Source organism: Mirounga leonina, unplaced genomic scaffold (assembly GCF_011800145.1).
Source record: "Mirounga leonina isolate KUSES-001 unplaced genomic scaffold, KU_Mleo_1.0 Mir_168, whole genome shotgun sequence".
Taxonomy (NCBI): domain Eukaryota; kingdom Metazoa; phylum Chordata; class Mammalia; order Carnivora; family Phocidae; genus Mirounga; species Mirounga leonina.
The window spans coordinates 14,572,194-14,584,458 of record NW_023270426.1 but is presented as its reverse complement, the minus strand read 5'-3'; the positions used below and the strand labels follow the sequence as shown (position 1 = coordinate 14,584,458).

Genomic DNA, 12,265 nt, shown 5'->3' with positions numbered 1-12,265 from the left:
TGGGTCTTGTAATTTATCTGGGACTTATTATTTATCCAACTTATCCAACATGTAGACTTCAAATCCATATATGGGTATGAATCCCTTCAGGTCTAACTCAACAACTACCCAAAGAATACATATGAATTACAGTTCTCACTAATTCAGGATATGCCAGAGTAAATTGTTTTAAAGAGCTGAAGACACATGAGAATATTCCAAACTGAGAAAGTTCATCTAGAAAATGTTATGCTATTTAGAATTCAATACAGATGCCAAGAGAAAGGATAAATGTATTTATTACTTTACATATACAAAAAGAACACACAGAACTTTAAAATTCAGGGCGCCTGGGTGGCTCAGTTGGTTAAGCAACTGCCTTCGGCTCAGGTCATGATCCTGGAGTCCCGGGATCGAGTCCCACATCAGGCTCCCTGCTCGGCGGGGAGTCTGCTTCTCCCTCTGACCCTCCCCCCCTCATGCTCTCTCTCTCTCTCAAATAAATAAATAAAACCTTAAAAAAAAACCTTTAAAATTCAGTTATATTAATTAGTATATATGCTAATTATATATTTTTTATATATATTATGGTCCAAGAATAGGAATCTGACCATTTAGAACTGAATCAAGACACTATGCAAGATAGTGAACTGGATCTGCCCTATGTTATTATAAACTATATATATACATATATATGTGTATATATATATATATGCACACACATACCCATATATACTTACTATAAGACACACTTCTATTAAATTTAAAAACAGATCTCAAAGGCCATAAAATAGAAATACTTAATATTGACCTACTACAGAGGGAGGGTTTTTTTTGTTTTTTGTGGGGGAAGGGCAGAGGGAGAGAAAGAATCCCAAGCAGCCTCCACACCCAGCACGGAACCTGACATGGGGCTTGAACTCACAACCCTGAGATCATGACCTGATCCAAAATCAAGAGTCAGACGCTTAGCCGACTGAGCCACCCAGGCACCCCTACAGAGTGAGTTTTTAAGCAACTTTATTTATAAAACTTTAAAATGGTAAGAGTTTAACTTTATGGTTGAAATGCACTGTTATATATATAATAAATAACATCATATGTTGAAAAATTACCATCTTGCTTTTTAAGCCTTGACTCAAATTTTTCTCTGCATCCTGACAGTGCCTTTGAAGAGAAGAAAATAATCTTGAAACTCCTCAGGAATTAAAACAAATGCCCAGGTTGTATAGATATCTAAGAAAGAAGTTTTAGTTGCCTCAACTTTACTGTTGAATCAGTAATAATTATATTGGAAAGAGTATCTCATTCAAGTTTCACATGTAGTAAGCTAAATAGTATGCGGACCTACAGAGGTGAGCAGGAGGATGCTAGAAGCAAAGGAGAAAAGAAGTGATGTCTCTCTCTCTCTCTCTCTCACACACACACACACACTCATTTATTGTAAATTGGCATTACACCTTTTGAACTTCCTAAACTCACTTTTTAGTTTTAGTAGCTATTTTATAGTTTCCTCAGGATTTTTCATGTATATAATCACATTGTCTGCAAATAAAAACAATTTTACCTCTTCCTGTTCTATCTACACATCTTTAATTTTTAAATTAGTTTATTTACTTTTGCTTATGGTACTGGTTAAGACTTCTGGCGCAAGATTGAATAGAAGTGGTTAAAATGGATATCCTCATCTTATTACTGATAATATACACACAGTCCTCTGCATTTAAAAATGATGTCAACCATGAGGGTTTTTTGTTTTGTTTTGTTTTTGTTTTTGGTAGACGTGCATTGACAGGTTTTGGTACCTACAATCTCGTCTTAGTTTGCTGAACATTTTTATCAGAAATTGTTAAATTTTGTCAAACTACTTTCCTGTATTCATTGGCATTGTTGTATAGTTTTTCTCTTTCATTTGTTTCATATAGTGAATGACACTGATAGACACTTTTAAGGTTAAGCCATCCTTGCATTCTTGGGATAAACTCCTTCTGGTCATGATATATTGCTCTTTTTACCTATTGCTGGATTTGATCTGCTAATAGTTGGTAAGTATTTTGGTGTCTATATTTCTGTGAAATTAGACTACAGGTTTTGTTTTTTTTTTGTTTTTTTCCTGGCAGTATCTTTATCTGTTTTTTGTTTGTTTGTTTGAGGGAGAGAGAGAGATGGGGGAGGGAGCAGCAGGAGAGGGAGAGAGAGAATCCTAAGTAGGCTCCATTCCCAGCACAAAGCCTGACATGGGGCTCAATCCCATAACCCTGAGATCATGACCTGAGCCAAAATTAAGAGTCGGACACCCAAGTGACTGAGCCACCACGCACCCCTCTTTATCTGTTTTTGATATCAGGATAATACTGGCCCCATGAAAGTATTGGGAACTGTTCTGTTCCTTCAAATGACTTGAAAGAATCTGTGGTATTTCATCTATAGATTATTAACATAATTCAATAATGAAGGCATTTGGGCCTGGAATTTTCTTTGTGGGAAAAGCTCTAATTACAAATTCAATTATACTATATTTAGGGCTCCACAGATGTTCCACATTATTTTTGTCAGTTTATTAATATGTATCTTTCAAGGATTTGTCCTTTTCACCTAGTGTTGTAAACTTTCTTGACATAAAGTGGTTCATAATATTTCCTTATTATAATTTTAATTCCAAAGGAACTGTTGTGATGTCTCCTTTTTATTCCTAATATTGATAATTTGCATTTTCTTTTTCTTTGATCAGTCTACCTAGAGATATAGCAATTTTATTGTACTTTCCAGAAATTTTATCTTTCTCCATTTTTTCTGCTTTAACTTCAATGATTTCTGTTCTTACATATATTATTTCCTCCTATGCATTTTGGGTTTAATTTGCTCTTCTTTTCCTAATTTAACATTGAACTATCTTATTCCCTGACACTAAATATTTAATGATATAATCTTCCCATAAGTATTACTCAGCTGCATCCCATATAATTTGATATAGTGTTCTCATTTTCATTCATTTCTAATTTTTTTTTAAGTTCCTTAGTGAGTTCTTCTTTGATCTACGTACTATTTGGTAGTGTATTGTTTCACTTAAAAATTTATACTAATTTTCAGGCATTATTTTGTCGCTGATTTCCATTAATTCCACTGTCACCAGAGAACATATTAATATGTTTTCAGTTCTTTAAAATTTGTTGAGAAGAGTTTAACAGCCCCAACACATATGATCTAGCTTGATGACTGTTCTATGTGTATTAAATACAGAATTTTCTGGAAGTGCCAGTTAAATCAAGTGGGTTGGTGGTATTGCTCAGTCGTTCCATTTTTAAAAACAAATTTTTCTACAGGCACATGGGTTGAATGTCTGACTCTTGGTTTCGGCTCAGATCATGACCTTGGGGTCATGGAATTGAGTCCAGGGAGGGGCTCTGGGCTCAGCATGGAGTCTGCTTGGGACTCTCTCTCCCTCTTCCCTCTGCCCCTCCCTCTCCCCACACTCATGCTCTCTTTCTCTCTCTCTGTCATAAATGTTTAAAAATTTTTTTAAAAATTCTATTTGTTCTACTAATTACCAAAATGTGAGTAAAGATGAGAAGAAAAAATAACAGTTTCACAATACCAGGAGTTTGTTGGTATGGGTGTGGGAAAAATACAAGCTGGCAAGAGGAAACAGTATTATAATCACCATGAAGAACAATTTGATAATATATAATAAATATGAAGATGTGTATGTCCATAAGCCAACATATTACTGATAGGTATATACCTAAGAGAAACTCTCACACATGTGCACACAGAACTCACAAAAGGATGATCATTATTATATTGCTGGTAACTCCAAAATATAAAAACTAAAGGGGAGGGTAGGTGGATAAACATCAATCAATAGGGGAATGGATAAATAAACTCTACTGTATACAAATAAATATTGCAATTTAAAGGGTGGACAAGACGTGCTCACTTTAGCAGCACATAGACTAAAACTGGAATGATACAGAGAACACTGGCAAGGCCCCTGCACAAGGATAACAAGCAAATTCATGAAGCATTCCATATTTTTAAAAAATTAAATTAAAAAAACTCAAAAATGCAATATGAATTTTTAAAAGCCAAGTTCTAGAAAGATGTGTGTGGTATGATTCCATTTGTGCAAATGTTTAAAATACAAAACAATGCTGTTATAGACTTTTATGGATGCATACCCATATAATACAATTATTAAAGTATGGATGGAAAATATGTATACAAATTTGAGAACAGTGGTTACATCTGGGGACTCAGAAAATAAAATGGTTGTGGAAGAGCACCCACAAGGGCTTCAACATCATGTGCAAAATTTCAAAATAAAAATCTTAAGCAAAAAAATGGTAAAATGTTAACACTCATAAAACCTGGGTGTTAGCTGTATTTAATCTCTGTGCTTTTCTGTACACTTGAATAGCTTTATAATTGGAGATTTAGGTGTAGCCTTTAATGACTAAAAGAGTAATAGAAAAATGGGCAATGATTATCTGCATGCAATCCACGGAAGAAAGGTGAGTTGTAGAAAGAAACATTAAAAATTCACAAAATATCTTTTCATACAAAAGGAATGTTAATATTCACTATGGATGAGGATATGAAGAAAAGGGTGCTCTTAGGTACAATAGGTGAGAGTGTAGACAGGTCTAGCATTTCTGGAAGGTGATTTAGCAGAATATATCAAAATTTCAGTACTGTAAGCCCTGTGTTGCCTCCCCCAACTAAAATAACATTTCCAGGAATACCTCTGGTACTTACACTCATATAGGTGTGCAAAGATCTATGTAACTGATTGTGGTATTGTGAAATTAGTGTTATTTGTGTTAGTGTAAAAATGGCACCAAAACCTAAAGCCTGGCAACATGGGAAGTTTTCTTAACGGCCACTACCAGGGAGAAGTATAGCAAGAGCCACCCACGATGTAGTCCATGCAAAGATCACCCCAGAGAACTGTGCTGTGCATGTGTCCAGCTTCATGTACCAGACTTAATATCATGTACCATACCAGGCTCTTCTCTCCAACGGTGATTCTCAGTGGGTATATTTGTATCCCCCACTCCAAGGAGGGGTGCAGAACCTGGCAATATCTAGACAATTTTTCGCTGTCCTGATGGGGCATCTAGTGGGTAGAGGCCAAAGATGCTATTAAACATTCTACAATGCACAGAACAGCCCCCCACAACAATTATCCTACCCAAAATGTCATTAGGGGTGAGGTTGAGAAATCCTGCTCTGGGAGTAATTTATTTGCATTATTTCTCTAATCTCAACTACAACCATATGAAATAGGAAGTATTTTTCCTTGTTTTAAGTATGAAGCAGAACGTCAGAGAGATGAAATATTTTATCCAAAGTAACAGACGTAATAGATGGAAGAGCTGCTTGTTCTTAACTAAGAAGTTATATTAGCATTTTAAATAAATTATTGTGCTCTTGCATTATGGGATATTATATGGTTGTTTAAAAATTTACATAAATGGCATAAAATGATCTTGAGGCTACAAACTTGTAGGAGATATTTGTAATGTGTATAGCTAATAAAATACTAGTATCCCAAAAGAATAAAAATCTCCTACCATTCACTTAACAAAAAAGTTATAGAAGACACATAATATATAATCCCATTTGTATTATATAAGCAAAATTAAGTGTATGAAAATACCAGAAATGTTATTTACCCATGGCCCTATCTACACATCCAAAGAAAATCCTAAGAAGGCAATTTTCCTTAAAAGATAATGCTTTTATAAAAATTCATTTAGAAAAATCTCAACATAAAAATATCTGATGAAAATCTGCCATCGTACATAGCAAATGCTGATGGTGTGATTTCTAGAAATGTAAAATAAAAGGTCAGTGATTAGTGGGAGAGGATGGTGTAGATGGTAATGGACAGTTACAGCGATGTCATGGAGCATTATCGATAACAGTTCTTGGTTCTTACAAGTTCTGTTGCAATGTAAACAAGTGTTTAGAGCAGCACTTAACTGAAATTTTACAAATCTATGTATAATATGATGGTACATTTTTTTTTTTGAATCATTGTGTTCTTTGGGAATTCAGAAACCTGGTAGCTCTCTTAATTTGGGGCAATAAAGGGAACAAAATACCCCATATGAAGTATTTTCCATTCCATGTATATGGAACAGAAAAATGAAAAAGGTGAGGGGATAATTCAACTTGACACTGTCTGGATGACTGAAGGCCCTTAAATTGATAGAATTCATGATGTGAGCCATTTTTGCCTAGAGAGAGTTTATAACTACAAATTGAATTTCTCAATAGAAATAATGCTCTTCAGGGGTGCCTGGTTGGCTCAGTCAGTTAGGCATCTGACTCTTAATTTCAGCTCAGGTCATGATCACAGGGCCCTGAGATTGAACTCTGCATCAGGCTCTGTGCTTGGCAGGGAGTCTGCTTGAGATTCTTTCCCTCTGCCCCTCCCCCTGCTCATGCTCTCTCTCTCTCAGATAAATAAATAAATCTGAAAAAAGAAAGAAAGAAAGAGAGAGAGAGAGAAAGAAAGAAAAGAAAAGAAAAAAGAAAAAGCTGTTCAGATTTACTAATTTTTCTTCAGGGAGTTTGGCATTTTATGACATTATTTGTCCCTTTCATCTAAGCCACTGAATTTGTTGTCACAAAGTTATTCATTATAGTCCCTTGTTATCTCTTTCATGCCTATTGCATTTGTAATGATGTCCTCACTCTAATTATTTACATTGAGCATTTGCGTTTTTTATTGTTTTTTCTTGAAAAATAGTTTATCGATTATTTTTATTTTTTAAAGCACCAACTTTTGATTTGACTAATTTTCCCTATTCCTGTTCTATTCTCTTTTTCATTGATATCAGCTTTTATTTTTATTTCTCCTTTCTGCTTAATTTAGGTTTCATTTGCTCTTCTTGTTCTAATTTCTTCATGTGTATACTGAGATAACTGATTTGAGATCTTTTTTCCTATGTATGTGATGTAAATATTTTCCTCTACGTACCAATTTAGTTGCAGTCCACAAATTATAATATGTTGTATTTCATTTCCATTCACTTCCCCATATTTTCTAATTTCCTTTGTGATTTCTTCCTTGACCCCTATGTTATCTAGAAGTGTATTATTTCATTTCCAAACATTTGAGGATTTCCCAAATAGTTTTCTCTTACTGATTTCTATTTTTAATTTTGTTGGACTGAGAAAACTTACTTTGTAATATTTCACTCCCCTTAACTTCACAGAGACTTACTTTATGGCCCAGAATAAGGTATTATGCTGGAATATATCCTCTGAGCCCTGGAAAAATAATGTGTGCTCTGGGGTGGTAAGGTAGAATGTTCTACAAATGTCAGACCAGTATTCAGACAAATACACCAGAAGAACCCTCTGCACATCAGAAGACCTCCCTTAAGGCACTGTTGTGTCTTCTTTAGTCCTTTGGCAAATTCTAGCTTCCTCGGCTTCTCTCAAATTCCAACCCTGTCTCTTTAATTCCATAAGATGCCGGGCTCCATTTTTGTTCCCTTTCAGGACTGCAGCCTCTCTCAGGTTGTAAACTGGGACATATGCAGATTCTTCACCGGTATCTTTTCTCTGAGTAATGACTGCCTTGTGCTACCTTTTGTCCGATGCCTGAAAACCCGTTAATTCACATAGTTTGCCTGATATTCTAACTCCTATTTCATCATGGCTGGAAAGTTCCAGGAGTTCCAATAAAACTTTTTTATTCTACTCGGACACTTTTCAAACCAAATATTCTATGAAAATGACATGATATTAAACAGAAAACAACGGAGCTGAGGACACTCAAAAGAGCTTAGAGTTCACCTCCTACTCTTAACCCTCCCCTTCATTCTCTTCCGCTCCAACACCTGAAACATAGCAACTTCTGAAACAACACTTCGGAACTTCATAGTCAACTCAGTCTTCAAACCACCTCCATGAAGGGTATTAACTTTCAAACCAGGAAGACCTAGATTTGATTCCAAGCTTGCTTCCTTGGAGACCTCAAGCAAATTCCTAAACTTCCTGATCAACAAAATGGGTGTAACGACACCTTCCTCACAGGATTACTATAAAAACTACTCAGGTATCTGTTTAAAAACCACCAGGTACAGTGCCCCAAACTGAACTGATTCATGAATTATCATTTGTTTGTAGCTGTTTTCACAGTCATTGCTGACTATCATAAGAGAGATAAAGGATTCTATGTATTCCAAAGAACAAAACCAAGATTAATTCTAAGATCCCAGGATTTTCCAACAGCATTTTCCTACAATGAAACTGGCAAGTGACATTAATAAATTCTTTGGTTTCAGAAGTGTTATGGCATTAGACTCTGTCAGGCATATTTTAAAGAAAATCCCTCTACTGTGTGCTAATTTCTTGCTTTAAATTTTTGAGAATACTAATACAAGGCAGCAACTAGAAGGAGTAAGGAAAGATAGGTTACATTAAAAATCAGTAATTTCTGGGAGCCTGGGAGGCTCAGTCAGTTAAGCATCTGACTCTTGATTTCAGCTCAGGTCATGATCTCAGGGTTGTGAAATGGAGCCTGCTTAAGATCCTGTCTCTCCCTCCCCCTTCACTCCAGCCCTCTCTCTGCCTTTCAGAAAAAAATTAGTAATTTCTATTATGTCAAATTCTATTCTTATACCTACGCCATGTCAATTTCCACCCTATACCTTCGATCAAAGAATTAAAATGATGCGAATGTGATACATCTCTGATAAATAAAACTGAAGCAACAAAATATTTTCACCACGTACACATGCACACTCCCACATGTGCATGCACACACACACACACAGGTGTGACTTTGAATTTCACCTCCCAGCCTTCCCAGCTGCCTGATATGGATGATTTACTCAATATCCATGAGCTTCAGCATCTCATCTATAAAATCGAGCCAGAGCATATATCTGAGTGGGTTTCTATGAAAGTCAGCCATACCAACGGTAGGATGAGTATGAGTATGAGTACAGTGCATCGTAGTGCTCAACAAATACAGCTATTATATACTGGGCCTCGAGTCTTTCTTTCTAAAAATTGATGCAAATAGAATTCTTTTCACTGATCTTTATTGATCTGAAAAAGAAAAAGTTGGAGGTGTCACCTGCTTCCTGCCCTTATAGGTATGATTGGTAGAAAAGTCTAGTACCTCTATTTCTTGCAGGCATGTCTCTTGTATGCCACTGCCAGGGTATGGAAAGCTACTCACACCTATGCATTCGTTTGAACAAGTCATTTATTTTCTAAAAACATGCAGACATACCACAATCAAAAGATTTTGTTAATGCAGTTTATAAACTGTAAAGTACCTTAAAGACCTGTTATTATCACAGTTATAACCATTTATAGTATTATGGAGGTCCTCCATTGTCTTCTCTTGCACTTCCGTTGTATTTTTTTAAATCTCCAAGATTAATTTATTGGAATCCATTCCAGAACTACAGGAATGGGAGGGGACATAAGCACTGAACAGAACTGAGTGTGTATCTTCTAGAGGAATGGGTAATGGAAAGAAATGAGAGAAGGATTAAGTAAACAGTTGATTATGCAGTTCCAATATATAGAGTCTGATGTATTCTCTTACAAGTCTATGGTGAGTTATTAATAGGTTCAGAACACGTAAGACCATGTGACCAAGCACCCAAAAACTGGACACTGTGCACCTGTGGAGACTCCCCCGCCAAGGCAAGGGCAGCCAAGCTATTAGAACACTTACTAAAATACTACAACTGAGCTAACTATAGGCAAATGCTTTGGAGCTCTCTTAAACCATATTAATGTGCAGTGCTGGGCTGTCCCCAGGGATGCTCTAGTATTTTATTCCAAAAGCATTTCAAATAGAAGTAAGGGGCTTCCCAATTCTTAAGCTTAGAAAACATTCTAAATATGCACCAGTGGATTTGCTTCTCCTCTTTCATCTTTCCAACCACTGACCCCCTTCATGACTCTACCTCTCTCCAAGGAAGGTTGTGTCAATTCACATATATTATGTAAACTCTTGGGGCCTGACAAGGAGAAAAAACTATAGAAACTGAAAAGGCAAAATAAACCATCACGGGAATTAAATTAGTAGTCAAACATATTTCTTTAAATTACTATTCTACCAGCTTAAATTTGGACCCAAATTTCAAGTGGTATTTGTAAATATGTTTTGTCCATTTTCCCCTCACCACTCCAAAGCACCTATCCTGGCAGAATTCTTGGGCCATCATTTTATTTCTTAAAGCTCAAATTTAAGATTTACAGGGATGAAAATCTGGTTTAATCCTGACCTACAGTCAACTTACTCAGAAGAAATTTAAGCACATTAAAAAGAAAACAACTATAAAGATTTCCTGTGTTTATCTCCCTACATTATCATTCAAAACTAAAGATTTAAATATAAGTATTTGGATATCGTTACTTTTTATTTCACGAGCCAAGTTTTTCCAGAACAAGTTGCAACTAGGTATTCATAAATGTTCGCCTTCTAAAATGACACCAAGTCCACATTTGCTATCATATTAAATTTCATCAATTCTATGATGCTGTCAGTTTTATAACACACCCCTATGTAAGAGCTGCTAAAATGTGAAAAATTAGCTACTGGAATTAACTAAATACAATATTTCTATCTTTTATGAGTTCTCTTTATATCATTATTAAATTAATGACAAATACATCAACTATCTAAGGGCCTTTATTTTCCTAACATTTCCTCAATCATGATTCCTATAGCTAGAAGACATCTGTCTACACTCATATTACCAGAGAAATCATATTGCTTTGGTTTTTAATAAAAGGCTGTATACTGGAAATCTTGGCTCCGTTTAAATAAACAGAATTATTTGGATATAAGTTTACATTTAGGGAATAAGTCTGAATGTTTGTGACTAAAATCTACTTCCTGAAAAGGTTGATTTGGATTTTTTAAGTTTGTTTGAACTTACTTATTTTATTTGAACCTTGACCCTAACAACTTTGGTCTTTTTCACAGCAATGGGATATATGAAGCAGCACTGGAGTGTGATACCTAGATTCACATCCTAATTGTGCAAAGACATTAAGTGTAAAACTTCCTATTTTGTGTATCTTATTTGTACAACTCCAAATGAGTGGCTTTCCTTGTTCTCATAAATCCCTATGAATTTTAAATCTTGTATACTATAATATGGGCTATCAGTAGCTACTTCTGTTCCTTATCAATCAACACAGTGTTCAAAAACGTCCCCTAATGACTGCTCCAGTAATAATAATTTCCAGATAACAAAAAAGCTTTTGTGTTGTTTCAGATGGAATTGCTCCCAAAATTGACCTTTAAACACAATTCCTATCAAAGGCTAGCAGACCTTATGTCAATATTAACAACCTGATCCTAAAATTTTGATAGAAATGTGAAGGATGGAGAATAGCCAAAACATTTTTTGAAAAGAAATCAAACTTGAAGTTCCCAAAAACATATTACAAAGCTACATAAATCATGACCTTATGGTACTGACATAAGGATAAACATTTATATTTATATATAAAGAAGAGTATTAATAATTCAAAAGTAAACTTGTATTTATGGTTGACTTTCAACAAAATTCCTATGGCATTTCATGAGGAAAGAACAAACTTTCCAGTAAATGGTGTTGAGAGAAAATTGGATATATACATGAAAGAGATTAATTTGGATTCTGCATTCACACCAAACACAAAACTAACTCAGAATAAATCACAGACCTAAATATGAAAACCAAAAAAGTATGTAAGAAGATATATGCGACCAATGGGAGAAAGTCTATGCAACTTTAAGTTAGACACAGAGTTCTCAGATACAACACCAAAAGTACATTTGATAAAGAAAAAAAATGATAAACTGGACTTTTTTTCAAAATTTATAAAAATTAGCTTTAGAAGACACCATTAAGAAACTGAATAGAAATGCACAGACTGGAAGAAAACAGTAGCAAATTGTGTATGTCTGACAAAACATTTACACCCGGGCGCCTGGGTGGCTCAGTTGGTTAAGCAACTGCCTTCAGCTCAGGTCATGATCCTGGAGTCCCGGGATCGAGTCCCGCATTGGGCTCCCTGCTCGGCAGGGAGTCTGCTTCTCCCTCTGACCCTCCCCCCTCTCATGTGCTCTCTCTCATTCTCTCTCTCAAATAAATAAATAAAATCTTTAAAAAAAAAAACAAAAAACATTTACACCCAAGTATATAAAGAACTCTTAAAACCAAATAGTCAAAAGACAAAAAAAACTAACTTAAAATAGGCAAAAGATCTGATTAGACATTTCACCAAAGAGGATTTATGAGTAGCTATG

General features: G+C 35.3%; 1 protein-coding gene and 1 non-coding gene across 2 annotated transcripts in view; one reads left to right on the top strand and one right to left on the bottom strand.

The window, feature by feature from the left end:
- ADAMTS19 (ADAM metallopeptidase with thrombospondin type 1 motif 19) overlaps positions 1 to 12,265 on the bottom strand; it is a 253,350-nt gene that overhangs the window by 220,501 nt on the left and 20,584 nt on the right. The gene's annotated exons all lie outside the window — the stretch shown is intronic.
- On the top strand, positions 3,909 to 4,015 carry LOC118017279. The gene has a single exon (XR_004681115.1). It is a non-coding gene; the product is annotated as a U6 spliceosomal RNA (small nuclear RNA).